General features: G+C 34.9%; 1 protein-coding gene across 9 annotated transcripts in view; it reads right to left on the bottom strand.

Moving 5' to 3' along the window:
• The window catches only part of NLGN1 (neuroligin 1), an 824,956-nt gene that overhangs the window by 664,457 nt on the left and 141,716 nt on the right, over positions 1-18,783 (bottom strand). For 7 of the 9 annotated variants that reach the window (XM_032842374.1, XM_032842377.1, XM_032842379.1 and 4 more), the window contains exon 1: positions 5,383-6,041. The exons of the other annotated variants lie outside the window; for them this stretch is intronic. The gene's annotated coding sequence lies outside the window, so the exon portion shown is untranslated. Of the gene's footprint in view, positions 1-5,382; positions 6,042-18,783 lie in introns of those variants that run through there. 9 annotated transcript variants of the gene reach the window in all.

The raw sequence follows: 18,783 nt of genomic DNA, 5'->3' as shown, positions 1-18,783 counted from the left end.
TGGGCAATATATTTTACCTTTATATATTCAACAACTCCCCAGAAGTTATTACTGAAGACCATGGGTCTGAATAATGGGAAATATTGGTATCAATACTCATAGTAATACATGCATTAGAAAACTTGGCATAGCTAAAGAGGTAATGTAACTTGTGGCTGTTTTTTACCCATAAGCAAAAGGATAGATAACACCTGTCACTTGTGTGTAAAGTTTTGGACAGCTAAGTAATATAGATTCAAATTAAAAATGACAGATGCACTGACTTGAAACATAATGGTTACTGAAGTGAACCTTTATACCTTGTAGTGCTATGGTTAACTATTAAATGGCTCAAGTACTATTTTTAGGTGTGAATAGTCAATGTCATATACCATAATCACGATTTTCTTGGTAAATTCTATTACAAGTGGAGTGGTTATCTTATGGAAAAAAACTCATACTAGTGACAATCCCAAGTTAGTTTTTATCGAATCAATATTAATTGATTTCCTGGGTGGGACCTTCCTGATTTTCCAAGCACAGTTTCTATTCCATATGACAGTAGGAAAGTATCCACCATAACTGTTTTTTTAAAAGGCAACAAGAATTCTCAATTTACTGTTAAATGTTATGATTAATCTCTTTTTTTTATAAGACTCAACATTCACCATGTGTGTCAAGGAAGAAAAAAAGTACCATTATGTTTAAGTGATCCCAAACATCTGTATAAAACAATAAGTACATCAATTAGATGCTTGTTTCAAAAAAGGAAGTTGTTGAGGAACATATATAAAACCTTCATATAATTGCCTGACATCTTCGCTCTCTTCAGAATATAACTATGTTATTTAGATATAGACAAAATGTAAGAAAACCACACTCTAAGAAGAGAGTTGCCCAATATTCTGCCTGCTTCCCAACCTCTGCCCTTTCTCTCCCCACTGGCACTACCAAATAAACAAATAACCAAACAAATAAATATGTCTACTAATTTTCTAAATTATGTCAAAAATTAAACAATTACAAGTGCAGTTAAGTTGATAGGGAAGCAGATTTCTTACTGAAGCACCACTTACAGCACCCCCCACGAGGATGGCCTGGGCTTGGTCAGGTAGATCTAACCGCCTGCAGATGTGCTGTTAGAGAAGACTACAGAAAAAGAAAAGGTTACTGTGTGGCCTGTCCCAAGGGTACTAGCATTGTGTAAGAAAAATATGATTGGATACATAGTTAAAACACTAAACTAAAATGCTATGGAAACCAGAGAAAAGTAAAAAAAGTACATATCCTTCAATTTCATGAGTCAAACCCAAGCTCATCAACTTCAAGGCAAGTCCTAAGATGTCAACTGCATTAAGTAGGTCTAGTCTCGGGCTAGAACATCATTTCCTGTGATGCACCACTGTGGTTTTTGATTTTACATCTGTAGCAGTAACTTAACTTGCTTTTGTTCCAAAATGAATTTCATGCTCAACTTGTTTTTCTTAATTAAACTTCCTTTAGCAGTCCATAATATGTGTATTATTAAAACTCATTAGTCCTATTCACGCTTGCCTGTCATTTTTTGGCTACACATTCATATATTGAAGTGTTCTGTTGCTATATATAGGAAGAAAATTAAATAATAAATATGGGGACTTGAACGTTTTATGAGTGTCAGGATGAGAGACTGCCTGCAAGGCCCATAAGGTTTCACACAAAAGAGGCATTACTGCTAAAGCTAACATGCTGACACATCTCTGATCTATAAAGTCTGCAGTAATGGCAGCAGTAAAGCGTTGTGCCATTGACTGGAATTTCTCTTACATGCAATGGAAATAGGCACAGAAAAGATTATATTGACTGTTATAAAATGAATTCATAAAAAATCCCCCCCAAAGTTTAATGTCTAATAATTTCAAATGCCTGAAGTGATTTACTAGTTTTCTCTGACTTCAGTTATGCTTAGAGTTGGTAACCTTTCTCTCTCACACAGGTTTACTACCAGATAGGTGGGTTTATCCACTTGGGTAGGGGGGCAGAATTTTAAAGGCAAAAAGGACTCATATCCTTTTATAGCAACATAGTAATACTCAACATCATTAATGTGATTCCATTAATAACAAAGTCAAAATAATCAAATATGTAACTGTTAAGGAATCTCTCTTCTTAGAAACAGTTGAGAATGTTGCTATCCCACAAGATTAACAGATTAGCTACCTCAAAATATTTTAAATTATCTTTAAATGGTATTAAAAAGGAAAAGGACATTCTAGTTTCAACATGAATGTTCACTATTTTATTTTTTTTTTAATTTTCTGGGCTTTGCAAATTTGAAATATTAAAAAATTAAAATTTTAAATTAACTGAAACTTCTGCTTTGTTTTTATATATCTCAAGAGAGCAAAAGAGATGGAAAATTTGCATTTTTGGATGCCATGTGTTAAATTTCAGCAAATCATTAAAAACTATTGTCCTTTTCATTTTACTTTCAATTAACAGTGTGTAGCTTTTTTTTTTTTTTTTCAAAAAAATCGATTAACGTAGAATAGCATGTAACTGTATTTAATCATTTCAAAATCATAGCAGGAAACTGTAGGAAATATCTTAACTCCTACTGTATGGTATTTCAGTTAGAACACATGGAAGGCTTTTGAGGGACAGGTGCAGCTGTCAAACTAAACTCCAGTGAATGCAACATCAGTTTTTCCATAGTCATAAGCTTTGGGGAATCCAATGCTATTTCTTGTCACATACGTCATGAACTGTTTTTGCAATTTTCTGGAGGGGGTCATTTAGCGTTTCCATCCCTTCATCCTAAACTACCACATTTTGTGTTATTCTGAATCAAAATTGGAAGAGCTGATTGAGACCACCATGTTCTTCTAACAATCACGACCAAAAATATGTGTTTGGATAAGGTAGAGCAAAATGTCATTGATTTTCTAAGTGAACTCTCAGGTTGTTCAGTAGTTCTTAAAGTGATCTACTCTATTAGTAGAGAGCATTTCAATTACTGGGTACCTTGCTCTCTTATTTATTGACTATAGTTTAAAAAATTTTTGTGGTATGTAATTTTACTTTTATTTCTATCATTATTGACCTTCCGAAGTGGGTCTACTACCTACAAAGTTACTAAAGTTTTGTGCAGGAACTGCTTATAGAAACCAAAGAATAAGACAAAGCCTTCCCTTTTCTCTTCAACTGATGAAAGAGAATAAAATGGAGTAAAAAGTATTGATGATTCCTGACAGAGAAAGATACTGCTTATCCATGACAAAGGCACTTGAAGCTGAGTCTTTTGCAGCTATGGCACTATGGCAAATGCCATGATCACCAGTTCAATGGTTGTGAAATAAACAAAATAACTTTTAAAAGAACCATCTTTCTCATGTTTCATATCTTCCATCGGAGTATAGCAATGTTACATTCTCTACTAGCCCAGAAAAAAAAAAAAAAAAATCAGCTCACTTCCCATTCACCTTCATTAATTATTCACTATCATCATTTAATGGGTTGTTTACTAGCTGACTCTTTTTTGCTAATTTAAGCTTTGAAAAAAAGATGTTAACTATTGTTGGACTGTGCAGCCAAGATCAGTGGCTAAAATGTACCAACACACAGAACATCCATTCTTCTAGCTCACCCTGCACATGAACCACGTGACTTAGAGCTGCGTAGAAGAAAGGCAAATCTAGCATCTCAGATATCTCCTTAAAACTAACAGTTGGGCTTACAAAAACTATTTTTTTTCTTGCTATTTTTGTCACCTCTAACAAGCTTACACAAAATCTGCAGAAATAGGAAATATTTAACTTCTCCACCACAGAATCCTTGGGAGACAAAGTTTTCTATTTTGCTATTTCATCTTAAAAAAAAAAAAAAAAAGGAATGTCATTGTGCTTGTTTCAGAACTTAGATTTAAGAAACACAAATACACACAAAACCAGGAAGAAAGTTTGGCAAGGCTCCCCTTTTAATACCAGGATGTCAGATGAATTTGGAATTCCTGAAATAAGTACTGGGATGATGAGTGCTTCAGATGACATTGAAGAGTTGCCTTTCATGAGTTCACACATAATGGAGAGGCTTGAATGCTAAAGCCGTAAAAGTATCTACATTCATATCATAATCTGTAAACAGAAACCCCCGAAAAATATTTGAAGCTTTTCTTTAAAAGATAAAATTGTATAAAAAATCATTATTTTATATTTTAGCAATTACCTATCTTCATCTTATCCTAATATATTTGGCTGTCTGAATATTTAAAATTTAACGAATTGGCCTTAAATAGGAAGAGCCTGCTAAAATTATAATGCTGAGGTGTCTGAAGGTATATAGGGGTGGGGGATAGTCATTAGTCTATTTAACGTATCTATATACATATTTTAAGTGAATCAGTTTTTCATATGTTATTGCTCAGAACAACCTATGTGTGTTCCAAAATTGGTTCAGAATAATATGCTTTTCTGGATTCCAAAGCAACTTTTAGTTTCCTAAGTCAATTAATATTACAGATTTGAGTGATTAATTTTAATTATATCTGCTGAAATTGATTTTCCTTCTGCTAATAATGAAAAGCTTTTCTTGGGAGCTAAAAAATAAGATAATAAAAAGGAAAAAAAAAATTCCTTGTATTCAGCTGCAAGAAAATGTCTGGGAACGCGCGCGCACCGCTCAGTTGGAAAGAAAAGCCAGAGAGTGGCGAGGCAGCCAGGGTAGGGATGCATCGGAAATGCAGCGGCTGCCTGGCTCACTCGCCAGCCGGGGCCCTCGGCATAAAGGCTGTAATGCCTTGCTGGACTCTTCCAACTCCAGGAAAGTTATCTCGGACTGTATTATGCAAAGTCTTGCAAGTGAATTACAAGACAACATGTGTGGCCCGTCACCCACTTCTGTGTCTATCCAATGCAATGACCCTGTAACCCTTTAGCTTTCGGCTGAGAGGAGGAGGAGGCGGGAAGGGGAAGGGGGAGGGGGAGAGAACAAGATAACACGACAACAGCCAGTTCCCCCTGCAAAATTCCCATAGAAGCCAAGACAGCCGCCGAAACCGCGGTCGAGGCAGCCGCGATTGCTACTTGGGTTCTTCCCTGCACAGGCAGGTTTTCCAAGGCACCCTGCTACCTCTCTTTAAAGTATCACTAGGAGGAAAGCACTGGATCCAAGAGGGATCTCCCAGCGGAGAGGTTTTCGATGCAAAGTTGAGACCTCGGAGGGTTGCTTGGCTTCCCCGCCAACGCCACAAAATAAGGTTTTTAAGCTCGATCTAGGTAGCTCCCCAGCGATCCACCCCGAGATGCGCGAGGTGGCTTTACATCCCCTTTCTCTCCCCATTTCACCCGCGCCGTGCCCGCAGCACCTACCGCGCAGCGGCACACAAACCCTGGCAGCCCCCTCCCAATAAAAGACCCCCAAACTTACCCTCGGTAAGATCAAGCCACAGAGGGGGCCCCCTCATCCTCCCCTAGTCCCCTTCCAATCATTCAAGGAGACAGTTCTACAACACTTCACCGTCAAATTCAAGCTGAATTGGTCAAAGTATTTATCAGCTTCTAGACGCTTTTTTCGAATCTTGAGCACTGGTAATTCTTGTTTCAAAATTCAAGATGCTTCCTTTTATTATTTATTTTTCTTCTTTAAGCAGCCGCAACCCCAGTTTTGCGCCCCCCCCCCTTTTTTTTATTCACCCACGGACACTTCCAAAACGTGTCGATTGATCCTTTTTTCTCTCCAGATGAAACCACGATCCAGGATTCTCGGGACCCAAAGCCACCTCCATGTAAATCCGACCATCAGGCAAGAAATACAAATGATCAAACAACGTTACTTCTTTCGGCTGCAATCAGATAATCCTACTAATCCAATAGATTTATCTCGATTGGAAATTGACCTCAAAAATGAATCCCTGGCGCTGATGTCCAGTAAAGCGATTTCGTAGCCCTGTTCAGGTGATCGAAAGAACTGTGGCTTCTTTCTTTCTTCCTCTTTTTAAAAAATCTTTTTGGATTCAGGGTGCACTGCTCGCAAAAAATGCCGAGGACCCTGGTTTTCCCCTAATATAGGTTTCTACTCCAAATCGGTGCAGGATGAAAAATGGTACAAAGATACCCCTAGTGGCTTGAGGTGATACTGCAGGGAATCTCACTTTTTTTTTTTTTTTTTTTTAATCCCCTCTCCTCACCTATTTTCCCCCCTCTGCCCTGTAGATAACTGGCTGCTATAGTAGTTAAGAAGACGACTGAACAGGGATTAACATGAATAGTATATGACTACTTAAGAAGATCGTCTGATCTTTCTTCTTTGTTTTAAAGACTGAATTTCCTGTGCTTCTCTCTCCCAGTATTCCATCTCTTTTTCAACAGTTTTCCCCAATGGCATTTAGTAGCTAAAATGCCAGTCTGGAGCAGCTACTGATTTCAAAGCAAATATATTTGTTCCCTGAATAACTATAGATACCCAAAGAAACCCCAAAGAAACCTGGGATATGCTGCTTTCAGAAAAAAAAAAATTAATATTTTGTTTTATTTAAAGTTATACGATTATGAATACATATTTTTTATACAATTTTTTCTCATTTTGGACTTTTGATATTCATTCGACAGAGCCAATGATGGCTGCTATGAGTCGTGGTCAAAAAGCAAGACCGAAGGGTCGTTGTATAGTTCTCAATGTTACTTATCTGAACCCTTAGCAATTCAATCATCTCAAGATTACTACTAGCATTTTTGACAGGTTTTAGAGAAAAAGCCAATGCAATAAATTTCAAGATTCCATTTTGGTAAGCAATACTTCACAAACTTTACTCTGCTTACCAAAGACCCAGGAATCTTTTTAAAAGGAGGATTCTGATTTGGTAGGACAAGAGAAGGAATGGAGATTCTGCATTTTTAACAAGCCCTCTGACCACAACCTGATTATCAAGGACTTAGTAAACTTGGGAAGTTGAATTCACTTTCCTGAGTGCATGCAATGGTTGCAAGGACTCCACTCTTAAACTAAATAATTAAGCCTTCTTAGTGTATGAGCAATTAAGGAGTCAAGAAACCTTCCTTCTATTACTGGTTTTGTTATTAATTGACTATGTGACTTTTTGGCCCATGGCTAATTTATCTATTAAAATTGAAGAGTAAACCAAAATAAATGAACAAACATACCTGTTCCTAGATGGGAGACTCAATGCTATAAATTAATAATATAATTATTATTAAAACCCCACTATAGTTTTTCATGGAACTTGAAAAGTTAATCTTAAAATGTGTTTGTGGGAACAAAGGGTCAAACTTGTCAATACAATTTTACATACAATATAATTAAGAATAAGGTATGGATAATTTTCATATTAACTATTGAGACTAGAAAATGACAGTAACTGAGGCAATGTAGCTTTGGGTCAGGGATAAAATTAGTCCAATGGAATAGAATAGAGGGCTCAGAAATATATCTCTCAATTTATGGGAACTTGATAAATAACAGGTGGCATGAGAGAGCAGTGAGGAAAAGTGAATTATTCAGGCAATAGAATAGGCATATGAAAAAATTATAATTCATACCTAAATATGTATTTAAGGTAGGACAAAGCCTTAAAGATGCAGAACAAAACTTAAAACCTTTTAGAGAGAAATAGCTTTGTGATTTGGGGTAGATGGGAATAGAAGCGTTTATTAAACATTAAGACATAAAAAGTTAAGTCTATAAAGGAAAAAATGTTATTTTGATATATTAAAATTAAAAATTTATGTGCATTGGGGCCCCTGGGTGGCTCAGTGGGTTAAGCCTCTGCCTTCCGCTCAGATCTCAGTGTCTTGGGATTGAGCCCCGCATTGGGCTCTCTGCTTGGCAGGGAGCCTGCTTCTCTCTCTCTCTCTCTCTGCCTGGCTCTCTGCCTACTTGTGATCTCTCTGTCAAATAAATAAATAAAATCTTTAAAAAAAAATAAAAATAAATTAAAAATAAAAATAAAAATTTCTTTGCATCAAAAAAGTCAAGGCATAGACTGACAGAAGTATGATATTTGCTCTTCATGTAACCAAAGAAGGATTAGTATCCAAGTACATAAAGCTTTCTTACAAACCTATAAAGACAAAAAAATATGATAGGATAAAATGAACCAAGATGAATAGTCAATTGGCAGAAAAGGATTCTCAATGGCCAATAAATATCTGAAAAAGATACCTTACTTATTAGAGAAATACACGCTAAAACGAAGAGACACCATATCATAGGTATGAAATTGGCAAAAATTTGTAAGTCCAGCAATATGAAAGAATGATGAGAATATGAAGAGACCATGGAAAGCATATTAGAACAGTAACAGTTTAGAGATTGTTGAAGATCCTTATTTCCTAAAATTGAGTCTCTCTACTCCTGTGTATTTCTCTTCACACACACAGAAAAAACCCATTACAAAATTACTTGAAAGAGAAAAAAGAAAAAAAAGAAAAAGGAGGAAAAAATATAAACACCTTTAGATAAATAAGTGGGCAAGCACTTTATAGAATAATCACATACTGTGACACAAGAAGCAGTAAAAAGAAAAATGAATGCACTATCGCTATCTGAGTTAGCATGGACATCTAAAATATGCAATCTGGAGCAGAAACAATAAAAGCAGTTTGCAGAAGGAGACCTGTGGGATGATATCATTTATGTATCAAGTTTTAAAATGTGCAAAAATTAATTACATATTTTTGAGCATATTTATATGTGGGAAAGGTATAAAAACATCCATGATAATGATAAGCCTGAAATTCTGGGTAGAGGTTATCTTTGGGAAGAATGGAGGTTAATGACATTGGGAAGACATCTAGGAAACTTCAGCCGAATCTTCAATGCTTTATTTCTTAGACTGAATCTTGAGTACACAGATATTTATAGACATTTATAATACTACATACAAATTGTTTGTATGTCTGAACTATTTCATTAAAATGAAATATTTAAACTAGATGAGCTCTGTAAACCCTTTACAGCATTAGAAAATTTTCTAATTAAAATAAATATATGTAGAAGTGAAAAGAAATAGTATGGGACTTTGGAATTTCATAATGTGCTTTCTTTTTAAAAATCTCTAGTACTTTTTATTTCTAAGAAGTGGAAATGGATCAATACTTATTTGTTTCTACAACAGGTATGAAAATTTCCAGCTAGCAAGCAAAAACCACCACCTAAATGGAGAAAATGTGGTTGAAATAGGGGGAAAATATAGTTCTCAACAAGCTCCTTTGTGTACTTTCCTTTGATCTCACAAGGAGTAACTACATCTCTGAAAATGTAAAACAGGCAATCAGTTGATCGTGTTCAGTTCTGATGGGTTACCTGGAAACCACCAAAGCCAGAATAGCCCTAAGTCAAACTACAACACAAAAGATAATATCTCCAGAATATTTAAAATGTATATGTAATTTCAAGCAAGGAGGTTTTGTTGATATGAAATACAAGAACTGGAAATCAAATTTCAAAGTCATCAGACAATATTTTTCAAAATTCCTTCAAACTGAAGAAGATATCAAATATAAGAAAGAATTTTTTAGGGCCCAATGTTAGAAGTAAAATGAGTTAGATTAGCATTTAATACCATTCAACTCACTTTGAACTCAAGAAAGATTCCTAGACAAGTCATCAATCAATTTTCAGAACAGCATCCCTAGGCAATAGCCAAAGCAGCTTTGCAATAAAGAAAGGGAGAGGGGACAACTTAATGCCCTTCAGTGACAGAATAAACAAGGGGGAAGAAGCAGATGTAATATTCAAAATTTGGAGAGGCTGACGGATTCTTTCAGCAACCACTTGTTGAATACCTCCTGCCTACTGGTCATAGGACAAAGAATTTCACAAGAGAGTTAACATTAAAACAAATAACCACCATAAACCCATAGTTGGCAATTGATAATTGATTTGTTCATTGTAAACGGTTAGTAGTTATTTTGAATTAATACTTAACCATCTATGTTGAAAATGAGATATTAGACACTAATATAATATTGAAAGTTCATTTTCACTGTGCTTACATACTAACTGATATGGTGGAATAAGGTAGTCAATGAAGAAAAAAGAGTAAAACGAGAAGAGGATGAGGCGTGGCAGAGGAAAGGAAGAAGACTAAGGATAAAAATATGAATCGAACTCATTTCTCTCCCTGGTTTTTTTACTTTACAGACAAGATAGAAATGTACTTAATCTTTGTATCCCTCAGAGTACAAATGATTAGTGAATGAATGCCTTAATGGATCAAAGTGTGAAGCTAGTCTGTACATGAAGAAAACAAATCTATTTTCTATATTGGAAAGGCTTGCTAATATCTCTTCAGAAAATGAAATTAAGAGAGGAGGAAAATAAAAAATTACTATGACTAACAATAATGGGAAATGAAAGGACAAGACTGGCAAACTTCAGTGCCAGTTGGAATATGGGATTCCAATTTGATTCTGTCACTAAAATTTCAGCTCTGCTAAAACCTATGGTAGAATTACACATCCTATTTTGGTTTCAGCACTTTGCACAAACAAACAAACAACTGATTAATTAACGCCGAATGGATCATGAAAAGAAATGGCATAGTTTTACTAAAAAAAAAAAAAAAAAAAACAGATAAGAAAGTATTTATTGCTTTTAAGTACAACAACAGTCATTGTGAAAAGAGGGTTATGATTTTGGGGGGCGGGAGATAATTGATATAACGACACATCTTTTGTGACCAGGTCAAATCAATTAAGTTCTGCCTGGTAGTAAACATTTTAAGATGTTATGAGAGATTGGTATTCTATGTCTATGAAAAAAAAAAGAAAACTTCAAAAATACTGTAAAACAGATTTTCTAAAACAAGTCTTGGGAAAATATATTCTTCTACCATCTTCACAACTCCCCTGATGTACCCTCATTTTAAGTGCTCAAGACTTGAATCTAAATGAATGGCAACTGGGAACTATGAAAGGCATAAAAATAAAAAGTATTGCAACATCACAGGCCTAACTACTGCAAAGGTAGCCGTTTATAAGAGGTTCTCTCTACAGGGAAGAATCTGTTCAGACAATCCTGCTTAATTAGAAAAGACTACTTAAAACACTTGATTGATACTGAATATTTCAGGTATGTATTGGGAGAACACACCTGCTTGAATGCTAAATTTACCAGATGCATCTTTATATTTCATGGTTTGAAGACCTGTAATGGAAACCAAGGAAGTAATGATCAAGACTAGATATTTTAGGATGAGACTGTCAACTAGAGAAATGGGGCTTTAAGATTAGTCTGAGATTCCAAAACATATGTTCAAAGTTCAGGGTCCTAAGTCAGAAATAAATCTAGCTTTTTGAAACAAATTTAAATCATTATGAACTGTTAAAAATTTCTAAACTTTAGTACTGTTATGCTAATAATTAAGAATCTGTTCTGTTTCTTTTTGAAGGAGCACTTTTTTTTTACATCTATAGTATATATTTAATAAATATATATTTATATATAATATATATTTAATAAATTTAATAAATTTATAATTATTCTTTACTTAAAAATATGTAAACTTTCATCTTCAATGATTTTAGCTGTTAATAGCTTACTACATTATTATGTTACACAATATTTTATTTTAGAATGCAGATTTTTATATATTTGTGATATTGATCAATATTTATATCAATCCTCTAATAACTTCATAGCAGATTCTCTATTTTAGCTGCTTTTGACTCCATTATACCATGATTGATTTTAATCCATTGAAGCATGTCCTAGAATTAGCTAAATTATATAAAATGATCTTAAGGATTTTGTTGGCACTGAATAAATACAACCAGAAAATCATCCTGTGGTACAGCATCCATTAAAGTTTATTTTATATTAGTTTATCTGAGTCAATTTGTCCAGTGTTAGTAAAATTTACCATAAACTTTGACTTAATTATGGAAAAGTCACATGAAAAATAATGATCTGTAGTTCAATCTAGAAAAGGAAAAGTTTTGTTACATCCCAATCGCATTGCCATTTCACTGACTTCACATAACACGAGTTGGTACTATTCCTTCTCTGGATAGGATTTTATGTAAATTACACAATTAAAAATAAACAATAGCCTGAATTTTCACTTTTATTCAATTAGTGATTTGGTAAGTATCATCTACCTATCCCAATATATTTGGCTTCATAATTTCCTAACATATTAAATAAAGGAGACCTTTAAATCACATCTTCAAAAGGAACGGATCTCTCTCTCTCTCTTTCTCTCTCTCTTTCAAACTTTCTCTATCCCCATGTGTACATGTGTCTGTATCTCTCTCTCTTTCCCTCTGACTCTCTCTGTCTCTCTCTAAGAATCTCTGAACACATAAATCCACCTCTTTAATTTTTTATCATTTACATTAAATCAGAAATGATGTCACAAATATTTCAAAAGGACTAATTTTCCTAAAATCACTTGTATTTGGTTTCAGAGCTTATTTATTTTTATTGTACTTGAATAAAAATTATTCCTGCTGACACAGAAATAAAAAAATACAATGAAGTAACCATATTATAATGATATATTAAAAAGAGAATGGTCAAACTATATTATACTCAATGCATAAGAAGTTGTTCAATCTTCCCAGCATCCATTCTGAAAATCATAACTCTCAGCCTAAGCACTGTGGCTTTTTCTCTAAAAATTTCCCAAACCTTCCTAGAATTAAGGAGATTATTCAGAGAAAGTAATGTTTAAAAAGTTCAAAGAAAGATTCGTTATGTCACAAAGTTGATAGATTACCAGGGTAAATAGCTTACATGTTAATAGAAAGTTGACCTATTAAATCAAGATCCAACAAGAGTATAATTCTTGACTATCTGTAATGTATTAAACCTAATTCACAGTTCACATCCTCATCATGTACAAGTCTGATAAAGGATATAGAAAACATCTCATGGCTGAAATTCCTTTTACCAGTACTCAAACTAATCATTAAAGCAAGTAGAATCCATTTGAACTATGGCCCAAAGAATTATAGTTTTATAGCCCTTCTGTAAAGTCCACAGATATCCTTTTGCTAAACAGAAAAAGACCTAAGAAAGCAAGTGGCTAAAGTCACCAAGGCCATGCTGCGGTCAGCAGCATTACTAGATGAGAAACCACTGCACCATGCCACTTTAGACTTGCCTTTTTGTTTGTTTGGTTGGTTGTTGGTATTAAAGTGTCACTGTTCTTAAAGTATTTGAGCATACCCAAATTTCAAAAATTCCAATTAACCAACCAAGAAAGCACATTTAACATACTTAAAATAATGAGCAGAATAATGGCGCTTTGAAGATGTTCACATCCTATCCCTGGAAACTAGGGATATGTTACCTTATATGACACAAAGGACTTTGCAAATATGATGAAGTGAAAGATCTTGAAATGGGCCCAAGGTGTCCTCTAAAAGAAAGGCAGGAGATTCAGAGTCAGAGAAATAGTTTTGATAACAGAAGCAGAAATCAGAGGCAGATAAATGGAGAGAAAGGGATTTGAGGGTATTACACTCCTGGCTTAAAAGATGGAGGAAAAGGCCATAAACCAGGGAATGCAGGCCACCTCTAGAAGCTGGAACGGCAACAAAGTGGATTCTCCTCTAAAGCTTCCAAAAGCAATGCAGCCCTTGCAATCTCACTTTAGACTTCTGACTTCCTAAACTTCAAGTTAACAAATTTGTATTGTTTTAAACCACTGAAGTTGTGGTAATTTGTTAGAGCAGCAATAGGAAGCTAATACATTTCATTAAAAATATTAAAAATATTTTATGGATAATCCATTCTGCCCAAGAGAAACATGAGCTACATATGCAGTTTTTTAATTTTATTTTTTATGAACATATAATGTATTATTTGCCCCAGGGGTACAGGTCTGTGAATCATCAGGCTTACATGTTTCACAGCTCTCACCACAACACATACCCTCCCCAATGTCCATAACCCAGCCACCCCATCCCTCCTCCAACCCTCAGCAACCCTCAGTTTGTTTCGTGAGATTAAAAGTCTCTCATGGTTTGTCTCCCTCCCAATCCCATCTTGTTTCATTTTTCCCTCCCTATACCCCGTGAGCCCCCACCCTGCCTCTCAAATTCCTCATATCAGAGAGATCATATGATAAGTGTCTTTCTCTGATTGATTGCTTAGCATAATACCTTCTAGTTCCATCCACATCGTTGCAAATAGCAAGATTTCATTTTTTGATGGCTGCATAGTATTTCATTGTATGTATATACCACATCTTCTTTACCCATTCATCCACTGATGGACATCTGGACTCTTTCCATAGTTTGGCTATTTTGGACATTGCTGCCATACACACTCAGCTGCACATGCCCCTTCAGATCCCTACATTTGTATCTTTAGGGTTAATACCCAGTAGTATGATTGTTGGGTCATAGGGTGGCTCTATTTTCAACTTTTTGAGGAATCTCCATACTGTTTTCTAGAGTGGCTGCACTAGCCTGCATTCCCACCAATAGAGTAAGAGGTTCCCCAATTCTTGGCATCCTCACAGGTATCTGTCATTTCCTGACTGGCTAATTTTAGCCATTCTAACTGGTGTGAGGTGGTATCTCCCTGTGGTTTTGATTTGTATTTGCCTGATGTTGAGTGATGTTGAGCTCTTTTCCATGTGTCTGTTGGCCATCTGGATGTCTTCTTTGCCGAAATGTCAGTTCATGTCCTCTGCCCAATTCTTGATTGGATTATTTGTTCTTTGGGTGTTGAGTTTGATAAGTTCTTTACAGATTTTGGATACTAGCCCTTTATCTGATGCTGCATATGCAATTTTAGATTTTCTAGTATATAATCTAACAAAAGAAAAAGGTGAAATTAAATTTACTAATATATTTTCTTTAGCCCAATATATAAAAATAAAATTGTTTTGATATGTAATCACTATTGAAAATTATTAATAAATTATTCTACATTTTTTATAAAAGTCTTCTGAGTCAAATGTATATAATGGATATCTAGGTGTCTAGAGCACATCTCAATTTGGACTAAGTCCACTTCTAGAGCTCAATAGCCATATATGGCTAGTGATGACCATACTGGATAGCACAGCTTTATACTGTAAGAAACAAATTAAAAAGAAAATTCATATATTATTCTACAGATGATTCTAATATTCTCTTACCTATAACAATCTAGATTAAGAAACACAAAGGTGTCTAAAAAAATCAGGATGGCTGTATAGCCGATTTTCTGAGATGTGTACTTAAAAAGAAAGATCAGAAAAGGAATAAAAACAAAAGAATAACATGAAAGAAGAGTATATTTACCTAATGATACTAAGTTGTCTGATGTTTGTGAAAAATGCTAAAGATAATAGGAAAAAAAGTATCTCTGGCATTTTCAGAGCAAAAAGATAACCAAGTATAGGATAAGAATGACATTGCTTGGGGCCAACTGTGTAATATGAAAAAATGACCAAGAGAAAAGCAGAACTATTAAGCCCCGGCTTCCAATTTCTCCATAGAAAAGAATGATGTTTGAACTGGAAAAAAATATGATGTTAAGAAAATGATAAGGAAGCCTGAAGGTGATTTAAATTAGTTTTAAGATTCCAGGTCCAAATCAGTTACCTAATGGGATACTAAAAATACCTGAAGATGTGTTCTTGGAACCAGTATCTAATATCTTTGAGTCACCATGGAAAAGTGTCATAAAAATTGTTAACGGTCCTGGTTTTCAAATAGAATTCCAGAAACTGATTTTTACTATTATTGACATTAATTGAAATTCTAGAACCCATGCTCACATGAGTTCACTAAATACATGACAAGTAAGGATAAAATCTTTTTTATTAATTACTGGAATGGCAGATCAAAAAATGTAGTTTTAACTGTTTATTTTGATTTCATGCAAGGCCCTTTATAAAAAAAAAAAACCACTCATAATTTTCTTCTGGACAAAATTGTGAAGTATAGGCTGGATGTAGTTGAGTAGATCCTTTGAAAGTTCAACAGTCATTCTTGTGTAGCATCCACTGAATGTTCTTTGATGTTTACTTCTCTTCTCCCTTTTTGAGGGTTAAAATTTCTGAAAGAATTTGTTTTGTAATCAGGCCTTTCCATTAAACAAATTAGTCTAATGATGGGTATGAATGAGATGCTTTAGCAGAAACCTGCCTTAGACCATGGACTTTTAAATAGATTACTTAAAGCCATTGACTATTTTTGGAATTGCGCTTTTCAATGATGCTTTTTCAAGTTATTTATAAATAAGGAGTTTGATATAAGTATTTAAATAGCAAATTTTAAATTGAATGTTAATTTAATTTAATCAAATTTGACTCTAAATTCTCTGTGTGTCCTCTATTGCAATATAGAAACCAAGGTCTCCTTATTTTCAATTTATTCACTAATATAAATATTTCTATTTAATTAATCAGCCATATTTTTATCAAAGCGTATTTCTTATTGGTGGTACTTAATTGGATTGCAAAGAAATCTGGGTTGTAAATAGAGTTGTTTTAATAAAAGCTTCAAAATCAATCTAAATTTAAGATAAATCAATCAAAATACAACTCAATACCCAATCTTAATTTTGGCGGCATGCATTTCAAGTGAATTTTAATGATATAATGGCAATGTTATTTAATCTTTTTTGACTCCTGATCCTGGCAAAATTAGATAAACTTTCTCTATCCTCTCTCTCCCCAAATATACCAAGAAGTAGACCAGAAGCAATAACAACAAAATAATTATAATAATAATAATTGTAATAGAAAGAAAAGAGAGAATAAAAATCTCAATATAGCTTGTCTCCCTCCTCTCATTCTCTCTATCTTCTCCTTTCTACCTCTCTTATTTTTAATAAACATATAATGCTATATATAGTATAATTATATATTATATTAAATATATTAAATATTTTAATACACATATCATAAAATATACATGATACACAAACAAGGACATACATAATGCGGTTATCACAAAGACTAACATTTTTACCTACTTCTTTGCTCCTGAGCACTCTTGAAGGAACGAAGATTTAACAATCATAACAAAAATAATGTCAACTTTAATTTGTTTGACATATCTACGCATCTTCTGTATTTGGTTCTTATTCTTGTGTATGTCTTTCAAATTTGAGCGGTACATATAATTTTTCCTATTTTTACGGAAAACAGAAACTCAATTAACACAAAATGACCTGCTGTCTACTAACAAGGGATTAAACTAAAATTGCATTCAAATTTAAATCCAAGCTTCTTGGGGCACCTGGGTAGCTCAGTCCTTAAGCATCTGCCTTCTGCTCAGGTCATGATCTCAGGGTCCCAGGATGGAGCCTCACATCAGGGTCCCTGTTTAGTGGGAAGCCTACTTCTCCCTCTCCCCCCTTCCTTGTGTTCCCTCTCTCACTATGTCTCTCTCTCTGTCAAAGAAATAAATAAAATCTTTAAAATCAATCAATCAATCAATCAATCATCAATCCAAGCTTTTTGTACTTTCTTTTCACTGTGATGGGAAGTAAGCTCAGAGCTGGTGAGTAGGGACAATGAAGAAATGACTCAGTACTCAGGAGTTCATATAAAGGGAAGGTCAGTTGTAATGACTCCCAAAACCTTTGGGTAAAGGGATGACCCATGCACTTCTCAAGAGGCAGGGATTAGGCCAGGATTAGGTTAGCTTCAATGTACCTGCCTCACATAGGGCCAATGTTGCTGACTGTCCTGGAGAGCAGTAAAGGGTAAGGGTGTCCCCTGTAGCAAGACACCATGGTGATTTCACCCATTGGGAAGACAGACCTATGTACTACAGTGAGGCTCTACAAAAGGAAGGCACTGCCAAGAATTCAACTTTGGAGCAGTTAGCAAAACCTCTTTATATGACCAGTCGGCTGAGAGAAAACACCCAGGCTGCCACAGCCAACACTCTGGTTTGCTAGTAGAAGAGCTGGTTTCCATGATTATCTGGGAAAGGATGCTGCCTAGAAACCAAAGCCAAGACCAAACATTGAAAGATGTAGCTAGGTGCACCAGGAAAGCATGGTCAGCGTAGATTATGACAGCAGAGGAGCCAACTAAGGTTGGGGAGATAAATTATAGAGGACCAGGTAACAGCAAGATTCTTTACCCAGGAATTGCAAGTACCACTGGACTTCTTGACATGGACCCATATAGGTTCAGGTCTGCATGGTTGTGCCAGCCTCCTCACTGGCCTCCACTCCCCTTACCTAATTTTCTTTCAGTCTATTCTTCACACAAACACCAAAATAATCTGTTTCTAAAATAAATCTAGTTGAAATACTTCTGTATTATTACCAGGATAAGTGGTTCTTGCCATATTTGGCCACTAGAATCACTTAAGGGGGAAGTTTAAAAATACCAGTACTTGCTTGGGCCTGCCTCTCTTCTCCCTACGAACCAATTAAATCAGAATCTCTGAAACGAGTGCTGGGTCACCACCGTTTTTAAAACACTCCCAAATGATTCTTATCTATAGCCCAAGTTAAGAACACTGACCTAGAGAGTACATTTTAGATGCCAAAGAATTGTAACAAAGCTTTCCTAAATGATATGTGTAGGACTTGCTTCAGATCAATCTGAATTCAATTCCTAAATATTTCACTTGCTCATGACACTTTATTCCCTCTGAATTTCTCTTTCTTCATCTACCATATGGAAATGGCTACAATAAGTGTGGGAAGGCAGAATTATCTATTTCCTTCAATCTGTAGTCCTCCTACTCTTTCTATGTAGAGAAAGATCTTTAACACACGTCTAAGTTTGCTATTGGGTATTAACAGGAGAAAGGGCTACTGCTTTTGTAAATATTCTATTAAATAAACACCACTACCATGAACAGAAAACCAAACACCTAAACCTACTCTCCAGAACTC

This window comes from Lontra canadensis, unplaced genomic scaffold (genome assembly GCF_010015895.1).
Source record: "Lontra canadensis isolate GAN:19392208 unplaced genomic scaffold, GSC_riverotter_1.0 scaffold129, whole genome shotgun sequence".
Lineage (NCBI taxonomy): Eukaryota > Metazoa > Chordata > Mammalia > Carnivora > Mustelidae > Lontra > Lontra canadensis.
Note: the sequence above shows the minus strand (reverse complement) of the source record. Positions and strands in the feature narration are given on the sequence as shown.